The sequence below is a fragment of the Sceloporus occidentalis genome, unplaced genomic scaffold (assembly GCF_023333645.1).
Source record: "Sceloporus occidentalis isolate IW3139 unplaced genomic scaffold, rSceOcc1.0.p SCAF_10, whole genome shotgun sequence".
Taxonomy (NCBI): domain Eukaryota; kingdom Metazoa; phylum Chordata; class Lepidosauria; order Squamata; family Phrynosomatidae; genus Sceloporus; species Sceloporus occidentalis.
In genome coordinates, this window is record NW_028316990.1 from 35,119,626 (window position 1) to 35,133,933 (window position 14,308).

Genomic DNA, 14,308 nt, shown 5'->3' on the forward strand with positions numbered 1-14,308 from the left:
CGCCTTCCACTTGTAGCTATATTTTTAGGGCTCCATTTCCTCCTGTCATCCCCATTTGCTGCATGAAGACGGACCTGGGTGCCTTGGCAGACAAGCCATAACCAGTGATGCCCTCGCCCTTTCCAAACTGGGGCCAGAACCAGAAGGCTGGCACCCAACGGGCAAAGCCAAGGACGCCAAGGGAAGACAGAGAAAAGAGCCGCCAGGCCTTGGCCTTTTGCCCAGGCTGCGTTCCTGCCGAGATTCCAATGAGATTCCAGAGGCCTTCCGAGAAGGCATTAGAGCCAGACCCTGCAGTGCTTTTCTATTTGGGAGCAAAGTGGAAACGTTGCACTTCTTCAGCCATTGCTGTCTTGTTTTGGAAAAGGATGATGCGCAGCCCTGCTGTCATTGTTTTAAAAAATCTTGTTTTCCAAATGAGAGCCAGTCTGCCGCAGTGGTTTATGTCAGCGGCGTAGATGGTATATTTGACCCCTGGGGTGGATCATTTATTAATATCCCATTCCTCTCTTCAACAGGCTTTTCTGGGTCTGGCGGAGCTTCTGGAGAGGCAGAAAAAAGCGAGGCAACTCTTTTTGCTGCCCAGCCACCAAAGCTTCCAGATGTGGAAGGCAGTCCAGTCCCACCAGTGGCTGTAGGTGGGAATGGGATGCTCCTGATGCTCCACAACCTTTCTGGGTCTGGCATTGCTGTTGGCCAGGCCAGAAAGGGAGGAAACTCATTTTTCTACCCAACCGGCAGAGCCACCAAACCCAGCAAACCCTTCCCAGCAGCACACCGGGTGAAACCCCCTTTGAGATGTCACTTAGTGAGGTCCGCACCCCCTGTATCCCTTAGTGACACCCTTGGTGTGATCGTTGCATTAGGATTCTGGGAGCCCAGGGTTCAAATCCCCACTGAGCCATGGAAACTCATCAGGTGACTTTGGGCAATGCAATGTCTCCCAGCCTAACATGCCTTCCTTCCCAGATGAAAACTGGGACACAGGTCTATTTCAGACTGCAGTCAAGATGGCAAGGCTTCTAGCTTGGTAATAATGCAACACTCCACCTGAGCCTTTACAACAGCGATTCGGAAACTCTGGTCCTTCAGGTGTTTTGGACTTCAACTTTCAGAAGCCTTAGCCATCTTGGTCAATGGTTTGGGATTTTGAAAGCCAAGGTCAAAAGCACCTGGAAGGCTAAAGTTTGGGACTTGCTATTTTAAAAGATGAAATTATGTAGGGAATGCAAAGACAACAAATAGGAGGGTTTTGAGCAGAAGCCAGCAGCAGCAGAGGAGTGAGGGAAGGCCCTGGCCACACCCACCTGGCAGAGGAGGAAGCAGGAAGCCCAGGCAAGGCCCCATAAAGCCCTGCCTGCAGCAACACCAGCTCCAGCAGAAGCCAGCAGCAGCAGAGGAGTGAGGGAAGGCCCTGGCCACACCCACCTGGCAGAGGAGGAAGCAGGAAGCCCAGGCAAGGCCCCATAAAGCCCTGCCTGCAGCAACACCAGCTCCAGCAGAAGCCAGCAGCAGCAGAGGAGTGAGGGAAGGCCCTGGCCACACCCACCTGGCAGAGGAGGAAGCAGGAAGCCCAGGCAAGGCCCCATAAAGCCCTGCCTGCAGCAACACCAGCTCCAGCAGAAGCCAGCAGCAGCAGAGGAGTGAGGGAAGGCCCTGGCCACACCCACCTGGCAGAGGAGGAAGCAGGAAGCCCAGGCAAGGCCCCATAAAGCCCTGCCTGCAGCAACACCAGCTCCAGCAGAAGCCAGCAGCAGCAGAGGAGTGAGGGAAGGCCCTGGCCACACCCACCTGGCAGAGGAGGAAGCAGGAAGCCCAGGCAAGGCCCCATAAAGCCCTGCCTGCAGCAACACCAGCTCCAGCAGAAGCCAGCAGCAGCAGAGGAGTGAGGGAAGGCCCTGGCCACACCCACCTGGCAGAGGAGGAAGCAGGAAGCCCAGGCAAGGCCCCATAAAGCCCTGCCTGCAGCAACACCAGCTCCAGCAGAAGCCAGCAGCAGCAGAGGAGTGAGGGAAGGCCCTGGCCACACCCACCTGGCAGAGGAGGAAGCAGGAAGCCCAGGCAAGGCCCCATAAAGCCCTGCCTGCAGCAACACCAGCTCCAGCAGAAGCCAGCAGCAGCAGAGGAGTGAGGGAAGGCCCTGGCCACACCCACCTGGCAGAGGAGGAAGCAGGAAGCCCAGGCAAGGCCCCATAAAGCCCTGCCTGCAGCAACACCAGCTCCAGCAGAAGCCAGCAGCAGCAGAGGAGTGAGGGAAGGCCCTGGCCACACCCACCTGGCAGAGGAGGAAGCAGGAAGCCCAGGCAAGGCCCCATAAAGCCCTGCCTGCAGCAACACCAGCTCCAGCAGAAGCCAGCAGCAGCAGAGGAGTGAGGGAAGGCCCTGGCCACACCCACCTGGCAGAGGAGGAAGCAGGAAGCCCAGGCAAGGCCCCATAAAGCCCTGCCTGCAGCAACACCAGCTCCAGCAGAAGCCAGCAGCAGCAGAGGAGTGAGGGAAGGCCCTGGCCACACCCACCTGGCAGAGGAGATAATGGTGCTGCCAATGAGCAATTTGTTTTGAGCAGCAGCGGAGGCGGCAGCAACCCCAGGGCGAGGCGAGAGTGGCGGAGGAAGCCAGGAACACCGGGAGGGAGGCCTCAAAAACCCCCTCCCCACCGCACTCACCAGCAGCGGAGGCGGCAGCAACCCCAGGGCGAGGCGAGAGCGGCAGAGGAAGGAAAATAAATAAATAAATAAAAATAAAAATAATAATAATAGTTAAAAAAAAAACCCAAACAAAAACAGAACAAAAGTATAGGATGAAGAAATAGTTGAAAGGAAAGCAAAGTAAATAAAGAAATAGGGAATAGGCTGCTAAGAGCATATATTAAATAGCTGAGGGAAAGTTAAAAAGTAAGGAGGAAGAAAAATAAGCTGTGGTAAAGAAGGTGGCTAAGACCACAGAGCAACCTAGCTTGAACAAGGAGCAGGCTAGGTTGAGAACTAATAGAGGGATTACTGGTTGGAGAAAAGAGAGCAAGACAACCAGTTGGAGGTCTTTCCTGGGAAGGAGAGAAAGGGAAGATGCTCGCAAGGGACTCATAGGAGTGTAAAAAGAAAAAACTAGGTAAAAATAGAAAGATATTAGGAGAATAGAGAAGGAAGGGCAGGAGTCAAGAGTGGCAGGGCCCTTTATTAGTATTGGAAAGCAGCCAAGGCTGCACAAACACTGTGGTGAAGCAGAAAAAGTGGAAGACAGTGAAGAGCAGAATAGAAAAGATAGAGAGTGATTCTGATAAAAGAAAGAGATAGGTAAAAAGGGTAAAGCACGGAAGGAGAAAGAATAGAATGAGTAAAAGACCTACCACTAGGCAATATAAACAGTCGCAAAAAATGGCCCATAGTCAAGGAAGGTCACCATCGGTCTCACCAGAGAGACAAACAGAAATAGGGATACAAATGGCTAGCCTATTGGAGGAATTTAAAAGTTTTAAGAAAGAGATGAAACAAGAAATGAGGGACAATAGAGAGGAGATTAAAGAGGAAATGAGAAAAGAGATGGATAAATTAGGAGGTAAAATAGAAAGGATTTCAGAGGAAATGGGACAAGTAAAGAAAGAAGTTAAGGAGGTCAAAATAAGGACTCATGACCTAGAGAGATCAGTTAAAGCAGTTAAGGAGAGGCTACAACAAGAGGAAGAAAGAGGAATACAACTAGAACAGAAATATAGAGAGAAATGTATTAAACTTAGAGGTTTATCAGAAAGTGCTAATGAGAGTCTAGAAGAGAGAATTATCCCGGCCTTAGAAAAATTCTTACAACTAGAGGAGGGTAAATTGGAAACAGAAATTGATAGAATGTTCAGAATTAATTCTATTGTGGCTAGAGAAAGGAAGGTACCAAGGGATATAGTTATCTATTTGTTGAGAACAAAAATAAAAGATTTAATAATCCAAAAAAGTTACAAAGGAAAATTGGTAATAGAAAATGAAGACATACAGATATTTAAAGATGTCCCTAGCCAAATTCTAAAAAAGAGACAAGAATATAAATTTCTTACTAGATTACTGAGGAAAGGGAATATAGAATTTAGGTGGGAAAGAGCAGAAGGTATATCATTTACCTATAAGCAAAGAAGATATAAGATCGATACAATAGAGAAAGCGAAAGAGATGTATGATAAATTACAGAAGGAGTGGGAGAACGGGAGTAAAAAATTATAGGAACTGGGGTCGAGGGCGAAGGTTTTTGAAGTAAAGATAAGTAACCATGGAAATCTCAAGAGAAACAAAGAATGGTGAGGGAGATAAAATGGCATTGAAATGTTTGACTTGGAATGTAAAGGGAATGAACTCGGGGTCAAAAAGGGCTTGTGTGTATAAATTCGTAGAAAAGCAGAAAGCTAATATTGTTTGTTTGCAAGAAACGCATATAAATAAAAAGGACTTAAAGTATTTGAGAAATTCAAAGCTTGGGACAGCATACATATCAGCGAATGACAAAAGAAAGAAAGGAGTAGTAATATATGTGGACAAGAACATACAAAGTAAGGAGATTATTATGGACCAGAAAGGGTTATATGTGGTAATAGAAATAAAAATGGAAGGTATACAGATTTTAATTATTGGAATATATGCTCCCAGTAAAGAGAAAGAAAGCTTCTTTAAAAAAATTCAAGATATAATATTAGAACAAAAAATAGAGAAAGTAATAATAATGGGAGACTGGAATGGGGTATTTTGCCCTAAGGAAGACAGATCGACACATACTGAACATAAACAAAAAAAAAGAACTATAAGGGAACACGGGAAGTTACCAAGAATAGCTTTTGATCTTCTGGATAACTGTGTACTACAGGAGGCATGGAGATATAAAAATGGTACAGAAAAGGGGTATACCTTTTTCTCGGATAGACATAAAACCATGTCAAGAATAGATATGTTTGTCTTGTCAAAAATACTGTTACCAGATATTAGTAAAATAGAAGTGTTACCGAAAGTAGTTTCTGATCATAATCCAGTGGTGTTAAGCTTAAGAGGAAAAAGAAAGGAATGGATATGGAGATTGAACGAATCATTATTAGAAAACAAAGAAAATGTAAAACATGTAAAAAAAGAATTAGATTGGTTCTTTAAAGAAAATGATAAGGATGGAGTCCCACCAAAATTGCTGTGGGATACGTGTAAAGCAGTTTTACGAGGACTATTTGTGAAATTAGGGTCAAGAAAGAAAAGAATGGAAGAAAGGAGTATGCAGAATTTAATAGCAAAAAGCAAAGAGAAGGAAAGAGAACTAAGAGAGGATCCAAAAAATGGGAAAGTAAGAAAAGAACTAAACTTAATACAAAGACAAATTAAAGAGGAGCTAAACAAGGATGTGGAATGGCAACTGAAGAGAACTAGACAAAGATTTTTTGAAGAAGCAAATAAGCCAGGGAAATGGTTGGCACAGAGATTAAGGAAAGTAAAAGAAAGAAGGGTGATTCTAGAGTTAAGAAGTGGAGAAAAGATTTATAAGGAGCAGAAGGAATTGAAGAGAATATTCGAAGAATATTATAAAGAGTTATACAGAGAAGAAAAAACAGGAGATAATCAAAAAGAGAGAATAATTAAATATTTAGAAAAGCGAACAATAGTGCCATTAGAGAAGGAATTGCAGGATAAGCTGAATGCACCCATAGTAGAGGAGGAGTTGAAAGGCGCAATAAGGAAAGTTAAAAGTGGTACGGTGCCTGGACCAGATGGGCTATCTGGAGGTTTATATAAGAAATTTGAGGAAGAATTAAAAGATTGTATGTTAACAGTATTTAATAATATAGATAAAGAAGGTAAACCAGACTCTTGGAGAGGAGCGCATATAGCGGTGATACATAAGGAGGGTAAGGATGAAAAGGAGCCGAAGAATTATAGGCCGATTTCTTTGATCAATAATGATTATAAAATATTAACATCTATTCTAGCAAATAGACTTAAAATAATATTGAAGGATAAAATACACTCTGATCAAAATGGGTTTTTACCCGAAAGGCAAATAAAGGAAAATCAAAGAACGGTAATAGATGTATTAGAGTATTATAATAATCATAAAGAAAAGAAAGTGGCGTTAATCTTCTTCGATGCGGAAAAAGCATATGATAACATAAATTGGCAATTTATGCATGAATTATTGAATAGGCTGGAGATAGGAGAAACCTTCTCAAAATGGATTATAGAATTGTATAAAGAACAGAAAGCCTTGGTAATAGTGAATGGAGAAAAGTCACAAGAATTTGATGTACAAAAAGGAACAAGGCAGGGGTGCCCACTATCCCCATTATTGTTCATATTAATATTGGAGGTTCTGTTACAAGATATAAGACAAAATGAGAAGATAGTAGGTGTAAAGTTAAAGGATCATTGCTATAAAGTAAAAGCATACGCAGATGACATAGTTGTCTTTCTAGAGGATCCTATAAACAGTATAAGGGAGTTAATGGTGGTACTTCAGGAATTTGGAGAAGCGGCTGGATTTAAAATTAATGTAGATAAAACAACTATGCTGACTAAAAATATGTCAAAGGAAGAAGAGTTAGAACTGGCAGAGCTTACAAAATTTAAAATCCAAAACAAAGTAAATTATCTGGGAATTTGGATATCTAAAAGAACCGGAGACTTATTTGCTAATAATTATGAGAAAAAATGGAAGGAGATTAAAGAGGATTTGGGGAGATGGTCCAGACTAAATTTATCATTGTTTGGTAAAATGGCTGCAATTAAGACCAATGTGTTACCGAAATTTCTGTTCATTTTTCAAAACCTCCCAATAATTAATAGTGATAAGTGTTTCCAGGAATGGAGAAAAGAAATGGCAAAGTTCATTTGGGCTGGAAGAAAGGCACGGATAAAGTGGAATAATATAATAGATGATAAGAAAAGAGGAGGCTTGGGAACACCGGATCTACAGAAGTATTATTATGCATGTGGGATGGTATGGGTAGAGGACTGGATTAATCTAAAAAATGAGAGACTGCTGAATTTAGAAGGGCATAACATCAAATATGGGTGGCATGGATATTTAATATATAATAAATGGAAAGAAGATATGGAATTTAAAAATCATGTATTAAGAAAAGGCCTGTTGAGAATTTGGGAACATGGAAAGAAAAAATTTTATAACAAAATACCAAAGTGGACGTCGCCACAGGAGGCACACTTTGGTAAATTTAACAGGGCACAAGAATACTGGATTACATATGAAACAATATTGGAAGAGGGAGAGGGAGTAACTTGGAAAATGAAATCTAGAGAGAAGTTGGAGAAGGAGGGGATAAAATTAGAATGGTTTTCGTATAAGCAACTAGAGGAAAGGTTTAAGAAAGATTGGAAAGAAGAAGGTATAGAAAGAAGGAAAAATGAGTGGGACGTTATAATTGGTGAAAAACAGAAAAAGAAAAAAATATCAAAGTACTATAAAGAATTGCTAAAAAGGGATCTGGAACAAGAAGGTATAAAAGATAATATGATTAAATGGAGTCAAATGATTGGACATAGTATAAGCGTGGAGGAATGGGAGAAATCGTGGTTAAAGACTAACAAATTTACTTTAGCACAAAACTTAAAGGAGAACTATTACAAAATGTTTTATTTATGGTATTTGACTCCGGCTAAACTGTCAAAAATGTATAAAGAAGTAAACAATACTTGTTGGAAATGTGGGAAGGCGGTAGGGACCTTTTACCATATGTGGTGGACGTGTAGGAAGGCGAAACAATTTTGGGATAGCATACACTCTGTCATAACAGAAATTATAGGAAGGGAGTTTCCAAAGAATCCAGAATTGTACCTATTGAACATGACATGTAAAATAGGAAAAGAAATTGAGAAAAAGTATTGGAAAATTATGTTATACATGATTACTACAGCGAGAGTGCTATATGCTCAAAAGTGGAAAGTGGATCAGATACCCTCTCTGGAGGAATGGTTTAAAAGAATACTGGACATGAGAGAATCAGATAAATTATCTAGAAAGTTGAAAGAAGATAGAGAAAAAGAAGTTGAAGAGGAAGATGAAGAAGAAGATTGGAATTTAATTGTACAATATTGGAAGAGTATAGAAGTAGAGTGAATGAATAAGAAAATACACAGGTGTAGAGATAGTAGTATATAAGAGAGAGTAAAGTAGACATATTAGGATTGGGGGGAGGGGGAGGGGGAGGGGGAAAGGAGAGGGATATGATGTGGTAAGAGATAAAATTGCATGTAATATGGAATGTCTTTTTTATATTTTTTTTCTCTCCTTTGATTGTAAAAAACTCATAATCAAAATTAAAAAAAATTAAAAAAAAAAAAAAAAAAAAAAAAAAAACAAATAGGAGGGTTTTAGTGGTGAGTCATTCTTCATCTCACCTTCTCCGCAATGCTAGAAATTTGGGCACAGAAAGAAAACGTCATTGAGGGCAGAATTCTTACTTGGGGAGACTCTTAGCACCACAGCCCTGGATCCACCCTCTTTGCCAAAACAAAACTCATTTCACAATGCAATGAATACTGTCCACCTTCCAACAGGCTTCCTCCCTGGTATCCGATTCTTCCCATCCCAAACGGAACAAGCCAATCGTAATGAATGAAAGGCAGGGAAAAAGAAAAACCCCATTGATTTCCATGAGAGGCTGGAGCACAAGTCTTAAATTTCTTCCGCCGACTTGAAAAAAGGGCTGCATTTTTCATTGAACCGTAGCTTTTAAGAGTTATTTTTTATTCTGCTGCCCCTTCAAGTATTATTATTATCATCATCATTATAATTATTGTTCATATCTTATTATTTTTAGGCTTCCCTGCCTCGGGGGAAAAATCCTTTCTTTTACCTCACAGAGAGGTCCAAATCACAGAAATATATTCCAGTTTCAGACTGCATTAACTGCCCCGGCTCAATGGTAGGGAATCCCGGGATCTGTAGTGTTTGTGGGAAGACATTGAGCCATGGTAAACTCCAAATCCCAGGCAGGGTAGTTAAAGTGGTCTCATACTGGGCTATTTCTGCAGCTACCCTTGAATGTTTTCTGAACAATAATAATAAAAAAGCATACACCTTTTATATGATAAACGAGAGAGAAAAGGGGGGGGGTTAACCTTTGGAAATGCCAAACATTGCTGGTCTGAAGAGTTTTGTTTGGAGAAGGGAGGCTCAGGCACCTTTGACCTGGGAAAAGAAGAGAGGAGGAAGGCACCCAGGTGCATTTAGATGCAATCATCATCATTATCATCAACAACACATGAGTCTCCATAGACTTTGGTTTGATCAAGTTCTGGCTCATAAAGACCATTCCTAATACAAGGGCGCCATCTGGTGGCGACTCTAGAGCACTGCAGCCTCTTTGAGCTTCCTACCCACTTCTTGGAGAGACCGAGATCGATCTAAGGAGAGAGAGAGACCCAGAGGTCGAGCAAGAGATCGACCCAGAGAGAGAGAGAGAGAGACCCAGAGACCCATCATCCCCTGCTAGGGCTTCTGAGATTCTTTTTTAAAGCAAATATTTGGGTATTTTATTTTCTGGCTCGGTGGGTATATTATTATTATTATTATTATTATTATTATTATTATTATGCCCACTCCAAAAAAATAATAAATCCTATGAGATGTTTTTAAAAGCAGATTTTTGGAAATTAAATAAAAATAATAGATTTCATTTATTTATTTTTTATTTATGTTATTTCTTGGAGCTGGCTTGCCTTCCTTATTTATTTGTTTTTATTTATTTATTTTTCATTTATTATTTATTAAAAATAATAAGATAACCCCCAGCCAGAAAAAAGCCCTGTTCTAATTGGTTGGAGTGCAACTCCCAGCAGCCTGGGAAGGGATGATGGGGACTGCAGTCTCAGAGGGCCAGAGGGTCCCCTTTGGCTCCTCCATTGCACTTAATGGGATGAGAGCATCCATAGCGATGGGTCTCTGGGTCTCTCCCTCTGCATTACTCTCTGGGTCTCTCTCTCTCTCTGGGTCGATCTCTTGCTCGACCACTGTGTCTCTCTCTCTCCTTAGGTAGACCTCTAGAGGCTGCAGTGCTCTAGAGTCGCCACAAGATGGCGCCCGTGTATTAGGAATGTTCTTTATGAACCAGAACTTGGTCAAACCAAAGTCTATGGAGACTCATGTGTTGGTGATGATGATGATGATTGCATCTAATGCACCTGGATGCCTTCTTCCTCTCTTCTTTTCCCAGGTCAAAGGTGCCTGAGCCTCCCTTCTCCAAACAAAACTCTTCAGACCAGCAATGTTTGGCATTTCCAAAGTTTAAGACCCCCCCCCCCCCCCATCTTTCTCTCTTTGTATCAATTAAAAGATGTATGATTTATTATTATTATTATTATTATTATTATTATTATTATTATTATTATTAAGAAAACATTCAAGGATAAACCCAGGATGCTTAAGTCCCATTCAATGCAAGGGAGGAGTGAAAGGATTGGTAAGACTGCAGTCCCCAGCATCCCTTGGCTGGCTATTGCTGGCTCAGACTGCTGGGAGTTGCAGTCCAACCAATTAGAACAGGCCCTTCATGGCTCCCAAAACCTATGGATGCTCTAGTCCCATTAAGTGCAATGGTGGAGTCAAAGTCAAAGGCTCCAAGGCTCCTTCCCTTCCTCCTCCTCCCAGCTGTAAGGCTTTCCAGCAGCATTGGCATCAATGCTTAATTCTTCATTGTAGCTTTACAAATGGAGGGAGCCGAAAGGCTCCAAGGCTCCTTCCCTTCCTCCTCCTCTGCCCAGCTGTAGGGCTTTCCAGCAATATTGGCTTCATATGTCTTCAACCTTGGAGGATTTGCTGCTGTGTTTTTAGCGAAGAGCATTTCGCCTGCTTTGTGCCCCTCAAGACCCCACTGCATTTCAATAATGCCAGGAAAGAGATACAACAGCTCTTGCAAAGCTGGTATTAATTAGCTTGCCAAACAGCCAAACTCTTTGCGGACAGCCTTGCTCCCCGCTTCCAAGCAATTTCATTCCTGCAGCTTGCAAGACGAACAAGTCATCTACAAAATAATAAAGGAGAATTGATCTGAAAGAATCTCCATGTTAATACCTTTGATGGTGAATTATCCTTAATTAAAATGGCAACATGTTCAACCGCCTCATCAAATGAGAACCGGGAAGGACAGAGATCTGGCTGCCTTTCAAGTGTTTCTGCCAAGGTTTTTGTGCGCCATTTTTGCAAACCCAACAGAATTCATTTTTGGAACTCCCTTCCTCCGCATCTCCATCAGAGACTAACATTTAGATGAATTTCTTTATCCACCTTTACCTGGGGGAATTTGAATGCAGATCTCCCTAGTCTAAGCAACGCCTTATTGTCTATTAAAGATGAGCCAGAATATGCCTCTAGCTGCCCATTCTGGGTAGCGAATATGGAGACCCATAGTCCCAATAAAACAACAAATAGGATTTTGCTGAGCTCTACCCTGCTGAACCAATGCCTTGGTGTGCAAATATAAGTCGCATCTCCCCAGCTAGAAGGTAATGTTTAAATCCCACAGACTTTTTGGAAGATGATGTGGGTTACTACAGCTCTGCCTACATAGTAGTGAAGTGTTAGGTTCTAGATAGAACAAGGAGTAGGTTATAATTGGTGCTGCTGCAAATAAAGATCTTTTTGAAAACAATTATGGCAGAATTTGGAAAAAATATTAAAAAAGATTTGACAAATTGGAAAAACCTAAAAATTTCATTGCTATTATAAAGAAGGTAATTCTTCCAAAAATGATTTTCTTCTTTCAAAGTCTCCCTATAATAGTTAGCGAAATGCCATTTAGACAGTGGGAAAGGGACCTATCTAAATTTATATGGAATGGAAAAAAGCCCAGAATAAAAATGAAAATATTATATGATTCGGTGGATAAAGAGGGATTGGCATTACCCAATTTCAAATGGTATTACCAAGCTTGTGCTCTCGATTGGATGTTAGATTGGATAAGATTGGAAAATAGAAAAAAATCTGAATTTGGAAAAAATAGATTTAAAATTTGGCCTGCATGGATATTTAGTATATGATAAACAAAAGGTAGATAGTAATTTTAATGATCACATTATCAGAAAATCGTTGTTTAAGGTCTGGTTAAAATATAGAAGAAAATGGTGCCCTAGAATTCCACTGTGGACATCATCATCAAATGAAGCTATTTTGGTAGGGAACAATATAAAAGGGAGGGCTGGGTGACATACAATGAGATTACAAAACAGACTGAAGGTAAAAGGGTAATGAAATCACAAGAGGATTTGTATTTGGAGGGCATACACAGTAATTGGTTCTCTTATAGACAAATCCGAGAGCGTTTTATACTTGGTTCGAGGGAAGGAGGAATTGGGGAAGGAGATTTAAAATTTGAAAGGATAATTAAAAACCCACAGAAACAAATTTCAAATTTATATAGATTAATATTAGAGTAGGAATTGGAATCAGAAACGGTGAAAGAGTTCATGATAAAGCGGGCCAAAGATATAAATGAAACAATACAGTGAGATCATTGGGAGAAACTTTGGAAGGGAAAAATCAAACAAATTATTTGTGTGGACCTAAAAGAAAACATATACAAGTCCATGTTTAGATGGTACCTTACCCCACCTAGATTATCTAAAATGTTTAAAAATAATAGGAATCTCTGTTGGAAATGTAGTAAAGAGGTAGGAAGTTAGCTACATATGTGGTGGAATTGCCCCATTGTAAGGAAATGTTGGAAAGATATACATATAGAGATGAGAAAAATCTTTGGATTAAAGGGAGGACCGGCTGTTAAGTTCTATCTCTTAAATATGATGGAAGACATAGGCCTGTTACAGACAGGCCAAAATAAAGCTGCTTCGAGTCACTTTGGAGGTATGGTGTTTCAGTGATGCATGAGTCCTAAGGCCTGTTACAGACAGCCAAAATAAAGCTGCTTCGAGTCACAGTGGAGGTATGGTGTTTCAGTGACGCATGCATCCTAAGAGTCCAGAAGTCGCACCAAAGCCACGCTCCATCCCTAAGAACTGGAGCGTGGCTTTGGTGTGGCTTCTGGACTTTTAGGACACATGCATCATTGAAACACCATACCTCCACTGTGACTCGAAGCAGCTTTATTTTGGCTATCTGTAACAGGACTCCAAAAGCCACACCAAAGCTGCACTCCAGTCCTTAGGACCGGAGCGTGGCTTTGGTGCAGCTTTTGGACTCTTAGGACGCATGCATCATTGAAATACCATACCTCCAAAGTGACTCGAAGCAGCTTTATTTTGGCCTGTTTGTAACAGGCCATAGAATATGAAAAAATTGTATTACTTGCGCTAATTGCAGCCAGGAAGACTCTCGCTCAGAACTGGAAAAAAGATTTCTGCCCAACAATCGAGGATTGGAGATGGAAGATGCTGGATATTTACGAGATGGAGAAATTGACACACCTGGTAAAAAACAGACCGTTGGAAGATTTCTATGAAGAGTGGAAGGTTTGGAAAACATATCTGGGTAATTTAAAGGAAGATAAGATGTATACTATTATAGAGGATGTATAGAGTAAAAATAGGAATGGTTTTTTTAATGTGATAGACAGATATGTGATGGTAATGTTGCTGTAAAGTTAGTTACTTCTCGGTGAAATAATAATAATAACAATAACAAATATTTTTGATTATTTTATCATTAGAATGATAAATAGGGTTGTGATATTAATTGTGGGTATATAAGAATTAGATAAGAAGAAACACTTAGGGTTTATTAGGTTAAGTAAAAACAGGGATAATGAATAGTCGTTAATACGGAAGGCTATGAAGATTATTTTATTCAAGAAAACTTGAAAGGATCAACAGTAGTAATAGGACTAGTTAGAGTTCAGTAGGGAAAATAGTAGATAATGTTAAAAATTAGTAATCAAGGAAGTCGGGAAGGAGGGAGAACATTGTAATACTTATATTTCTATTTTAGATTATATTTGATATATGGAATTTTTTTATCTTTATTGTATGTTTTTAATATTTAATAAAATTTATTTAAAAATAATAATAGCTGCAATGGCGGCTAGTCAGTCCGATATCAGTTGGACAATGCATCCATCCAGGTTTTAATCTTGGATTTAAAGGAGGTTTCCAGAGTCCTGAATCTTATCTCCAAATGAGGTCCAGGACCTCAGACAGTTCTTTTAAAGCTAGCAGAGATCTAGACTGGATTCACTGCCTCAATGGGATGAGAGCCATCAGCTACCACTGTAACTCTGCTCCGCAACCTGTTTCTACTGGTCACAAAAAAACCTTGCTTCGGCCAGATTTATCTTGCTGTCCTGCTAAGAAAGTGGCATGCTGACAGAGCCTGCAGCCTCTGTTCCTTT